Raw genomic sequence first — 6,434 nt, forward strand, 5'->3', positions numbered from 1 at the left:
TCCATTTTAGGAAAAGTCTAAGAGAGTATGCACAAAATCAGCATTCAGAAGCTCTGATCCAGAAGATCTGGATGACTTTGTCAGAACATGGTCTGGAAGACATCAGAAGATGGTCTTGAAAAAATCAGACCATGATCTGGAAGGCATCAGAAGATGGCAGTCAGAAGCAAGGCTCTGAAGATCTGATGGTATCACGCTACAAAGCACTTCCAAAGTCTGATGACTGAAGTTGCATCTGCACTAACGCTGAAGACTCTGATATTCAAACGTTATTCTAATAGTCTGAGTCCAGAAGCAAGTACAAGATGAAAAGGCTTCAACGTCAAATCTGTCTGACTGACAAAAGGAATGTTAGAAGTTACAAAAGGCAAAGTCAGCAAAAGCAATTGAAGCATGGCTCGAGGTAGTTGACAAAAGAGTGAAACATTAAATGCAGCAGTGTACTATTTACACAAAGCATTAAATGCTACTCAACGATCACATTTCTCACTACCTATATAAAGAAGTTTTGATGCTGAAGCAGCCAACAACTCTTGCTTGAAGTAACCATACGCTGCCAAAACGCTATCACATAAAAACAGAAAAAAACTTCATCTTTAACCTCACAAATTGTAATATCTTAGTGAGAGAACTTAATCTTGAGAGAAAAATCACTTGGTGATTATAGCTTATTAAGAAGTACATTAAACTCTTGTAATATTTATTTACATCTTTGTAAAAGGAATTTCCTAGAGTGATCAAGTGGTGATCTGTATACTCTAGAAGACTTAGAAGTTGTCTAAGTGGAAAACCATTGTAATCAAGATTGATTAGTGGATTAAATCCTCAGTTGAGGTAAATCACTCTGTCAGGGGTGGACTGGAGTAATTTGGTTAACAACGAACCAGGATAAAAATAACTGTGTGATTATTTTTTTATCTGTCTTTTTTAGAAACAACCCTTATTCAATCCCCCCTTTCTAAGTGTTTTTCACTCCTTCAATTGGCATCAGAGCACCGGTTCTAGGTGCAAACACTTAACTGTGTTAGAGAAAAGATTCAGGAAGAAAAACACGCTATGATAAATCCTACTCCAACACCAACCGTTACTGAACAAAGCAACAATGGTAACTCTAGCTTTAATGGATTCAATAGACCACCAGTCTTTGATGGTGAGAACTTTGAATATTTGAAAGATAGACTTGAAAGTTACTTTCTATGCCAAGATGGTGATTTATGGGATCTAGTGTTGGATGGTTACAAACATCCAGTGACTGCTCAAGGAGTCAAGCTCACTAGACAGGCTATGAGTGATGATCAAAAGAAAGAGTAAAAAATCACCACAAAGCAAGAACTATATTGTTAAATGCCATTTCACATGCTGAGTATGAGAAGATCACAAACAGAGAAACTGCTCATGACATCTTTGAATCTCTGAAGATGACTCATGAAGGAAATGCACAAGTCAAGGAGACAAAAGCTCTGACTCTAATCTAGAAGTATGGAGCTTTCAGAATGGAAGATGATGAAAACATTGAAGCAATGTTCTCCAGATTCCAGACTTTGACTTCTGGATTGAGAGTTCTTGACAAGGGATACACAAAAGCTGATCACGTTAAGAAGATAATCAGAAGTCTACCCAGAAGATGGGGACCAATGGTTACATCATTCAAGATTGCAAAGAATCTGAATGAAGTATCTCTTGAGGAGCTTATAAGTGCACTGAGGAGTCACGAGATTGAGCTAGATGAAAATGAGCCTCTAAAGAAAGGTAAGTCTATTGCTTTAAAATCTAAAAATAAAAATTGTGCTAACGCTTTTCAGGCAGAAGAAGAAGGATCTGACCAGTTAGAGTCACAAGAAGAAGATGATGAATTGTCTCTCTTATCCAAAAGGGTGAATCAACTCTGGAAGAGCAAGCAGAGAAGATTCAAGAACTTCAAGAGACCTGAAAAGGGAGAATCTTCTGATCACAGAAGATCTGGAAAAAAGAAGGTAGTATGCTATGAATGCAAAGAACCTGGACACTACAAGAATGAATGTCCTAAGCTTCAGAGGGAAAATCCCATAAAGAAGTTTGAAAAGAAGAAAGGCATGATGGCTACATGGGATGACTCTGATTCATCTGATCAAGAGTCAGACTCTGAAGATGAGCAAGCCAACATAGCACTCATGGCAACAGTTGATGCTGAAGAAGAATCTACTTCTGATTCAGACTCTGATGAGGTATTTTCTGAACTCACTAGAGAAGATTTAGTTTCCAGATTTCCAGAACTTCTGGAAATCAAGAGTAAACTTAGTCTCAAATACAAAAAGCTCAAAGAGATTTTTGCATCTGAAACTAAGAGATTTGAAATAGAAAACTCTGAGCTCAAAAAAAAAAGTTTTAAAATTAACTAAAGATGTTGAAACTCTAAAAACATCTTCTAGCTCAGACACGTCTATTCCAAGCACTAACAATATTCTAAAAGAATATGACTTGAGCTTCAGAAAGTTCTTATCTAGAGGTATAGGCAGAAGTCAGTTAGCCTCTATGATTTATGGTGTTAGTGGAAACAAAAGGATATGTATAGGCTTTGAGGGAGAAATCCCATATAAACTTGAACTTGTTGATGAAATGATCATTAAATACCAACCTCTGTATGAACAGTTCAAGTATGGTCATTCTCATGATATCAAACACACATCACACTCTAAAAGTTTCCATATCACACACACAAAGAAACATGTTGTTGCACATTCTGGAAAATCTTATGTAAAATCTCAGTTCAATCAGAAAATGAGAAGGACTAACCCCAAAGGACCCAAAAGAATGTGGGTACCTAAGGATAAGATAATTCATGTTGCAGATCTCCTTCACACTACAAAAGACAAACATGTCATGGTACCCGGACACTGGGTGCTCACTCACATGACGGGAAGAAGGTCTATGTTCCAAAGTCTGGAACTTAAATCTGCTGGAGAAGTGAAGTTTGGAGGGAACCAGAAGGGCAAAATCATAGGCTCAGGAACCATATGTGTTGGTAATTCTCCCTCTATAACTAATGTTTGTTTAGTAGATGGATTAGCTCATAACTTATTGTCCATAAGTCAATTAAGTGACAATGGTTATGACATAATCTTTAATCAAAAGTCTTTTAAAGCTATTAGTCAGAAGGATGGCTCAATCCTATTTACAAGCAAGAGAAAGAACAACATTTATAAGATTGATCTTTCAGATCTTAAGAACCAACAGGTTACTTGTCTTCTGTCTGTTAACGAAGAGCAGTGGGTCTGGCATAGAAGATTGGGTCTTGCTAGTTCGAGAAAGATTTCTCAGATTATTAAACTTAATTTGGTCAGAGGACTCCCAAATCTGAAATATAAATCAGATGCTCTTTGTGAAGCATGTCAGAAAGGGAAGTTTTCAAAACCTGCTGTAATACGGCGAACTGACTTTAACGAAATGTCGCGGTTAGGCAAGAGTCGCCACCGACTTTTATTTTATCCAAATATCAGAAAGGCTAAAAGAACAGGAAAAAACCTTTTTAAAAAAAAACAGGGTTCGGGGGGTAATTTATACAAAGGGAAGGTGTAAGGCACCCTTTGCATCCATGGTTTTCCATGAGCTCTTAATTGCTTAGCTCACTTTAGAATTGTTTGAAATATTTGGAATGTCGTGTGTGATTAGAAAAGATTTTCGTTAAGGACTTTAGCTTGTAAGTAAGCGTAGCCTTTTTGAAATTGTTTTGAAAAGGAGGTGTAAAAAGCAATTGAAAGTTTGTTTTGAATTTGAGCAAGCAATTGAGAACTACCTACCCTAAGTTTGAAAAATGTTCTTTTAGCTTTTCGGGGTGAAAGGGTCTATCCGTACCATGAGAGGGCAGGAAGTCTTTCAATTGGATGTGCGGGTCATCGAAAGTATCGTTCGCCATAAGACTGTCCCTGCCATAAAGAGGGCAGGTAATCTAAGGGAAGGATATAATAGTCATTTTATCTTTTAGGCAACAGGCGAGGATACCTCAGCAACTGGGACAATTATCATGTATTAACGAGGCAACTTCAAGGGACAAAATATTATATGATAATTTCAATATTTAAAGGCAACCTTGCTTTAGGTATCCTTGGAATCGAGGGACTTGACTATTTTAAGGCAACAAAACTAAGGCGACAAGGCAGCATAAGATAAGGCAACATGCAACAAGAAGGGTTACCCTAAAGGTGTGTGGGTGCACAATCAGGTGAACTTCGATGATATTTATCTTGTAAAAATTAGTGATTCTACGTTCAGTTCACGGTTTATCACTCCCTAGGATTAGTAACCACGCAGTTCTAAAATTGCAAAAATTAAAGGCAGGAATTAAAACATACGCTATTACAATAAACACCTGCGGGGATGGGGGAAATTAAAAGCAGAAAATAAGGAGGATCAACAATTAGTATAAACATCCTTGAATGCCTGGATCTTCCTCGAACTCTGAAAATCAAAAAGAAAATAAAATGAGGGTTAGTGTATTACAGATTCATTGACTATTGAGGCAAATCCTATTTTAATTCAAAAGGCAAAATAAAATAAAATGATTTTAAACAAAAAATAGAAAGGCAAAATAAAATAAAATGATTTTAAAACAAAAAATAGAAACTTAGCTTTTTTGATCTGGTACGGTGCGTGACTGAAGGATCTTGGTTAACCCTGAAAATTAGGCACGAAGAAGAGAAACAGTTAGTGCATTAAAGATTCAACAATTAAGGCTACCAGGGTTTATAAATGGATCGAAGTTAACAAAATTTAAAAGTATATACAAAAATAATAGTTTTTAATGTTTAAAAAACAATTATTGATAGGATTGTAGAAAAATCGAGTTTTCAATAAAAATTAATAATTAAAATAAAACATTATTTTAGTTAATGTGTTTTTCTAGAAAAGAAAATAATAATTACTAGTTAATAAAAACAAAAGAAGATAGTTTGCTAAAAAAGAGGAAATATGTAATTAAATAAAAAAAAAACAAAAAAAACTTAGCTCTGGTATGGTGTGATGAGCTTGTGGGCGTATACCATGGAGGCTCGTTCCTAGGCCTTCAGATCTGGGCGCACAAGAGATCCAAGGGTAGAAACTGAGGGTTCATCGTATATCATGTGGGAGCTGACGCCGGAGACTGTTCTCCGATCACCTTCTCCGATGGTTTCGCGAGCCAACCAATCGGTGAAGATGAGCGAGGTCCCCCTGGAATTCTTGGCCCTTCACGAATGATATGAATGTACTCCTAGGAACCTCCAGGTGATGAATGAACGCTTTGGATCGATCCAAACCTGCTGAAAAGAATTTCAGACCGTGCCCTAATTTTTGAGATTTTTGGAAAGTTTCTTTTTACGTGATGAAGGCCAGCAATCCTTATCCACGAGTCTGAATCTCCTCAGTATAAGTAGGAGAACAAATTAGGTCTAATTTTGGGCTTGGTCTTTAGGTATTTTGAGAAAAAATATTTTGAATCAAAATCTTATAATTCTTTCTATATTTTCACAATATCCTTCCCATGGCATGCTCCACGAATTTGGGCTTTTCTCCTATAATTATTTGGACCTTTGGATGTTTTAGAGTTGAAGCCCTTTTCATTTATTTCATAATTTTGTATTTTACTTAATAAATTTGGTTTTTTAAATGATTAAAAAATCCAAATAAATCAAATAATGATAAAAAAATATGATACTAAATTTATGGGTCATATATGAGGTCATAATCATGTTTAGAATCTGAAACATAGGCCCATTAACTTGAAAAACCAAAATTGATCAATTAGGGTTTTGTGCATTCTTTGAATTTTGCTCGACTTGTGCGTTTCATATCTCCCTCAATATTGATCCTATGGAGGTGTTCTAATACTTTCTAGAAAGCTCAAAGAGTCCCCTGAAGGCTCCTTTTGGTTTCATCTCAAGTGAGTTTACCATGTTCAAGTTATGAGCTTTGAGAAAAAATGACCTTTTGTTGACTTTTTGGAGGACCTATAATCTCTTTGACCATATCTCCCAAATGAAGCATTTTTGGCCTTGGCTTGTGAGAGACAAAGTTTTAGATAATTCAATTTACTTCAAATTGAGCTTTAGATGGGAAATTTCTGATGTTCCATGTGGAAGTTATGGCTGGTCAAAGTTCAGTTGACTTTCTCCTATGAAAACCCTAATTTAGAAACTTTTTAGAATTGTTGATTTATGATCTTTCCTTGATGGACCATGATCAATTCTTGATCAAATGGTGAATGATACTTCAATATGAGGATGTTGGCAAAAAATCAGGATTTTCGACTGTACTTTGACCACAGTTGTCTTTTAGGTCAACTCAGTCGACTGTTGACCTTATGAGCAATTGGGTGATCAATCTTTTGAATTAAGACCTGAAACTTGTCATGGGGGTAGTGTGAGGTATCATAGACCATATGGGATGCCTTGGAGCCTTTGGTTCATTGATTTTCCTTCAGA

Source organism: Vicia villosa, unplaced genomic scaffold (assembly GCF_029867415.1).
Source record: "Vicia villosa cultivar HV-30 ecotype Madison, WI unplaced genomic scaffold, Vvil1.0 ctg.000434F_1_1, whole genome shotgun sequence".
In the NCBI taxonomy this organism is placed as follows: domain Eukaryota; kingdom Viridiplantae; phylum Streptophyta; class Magnoliopsida; order Fabales; family Fabaceae; genus Vicia; species Vicia villosa.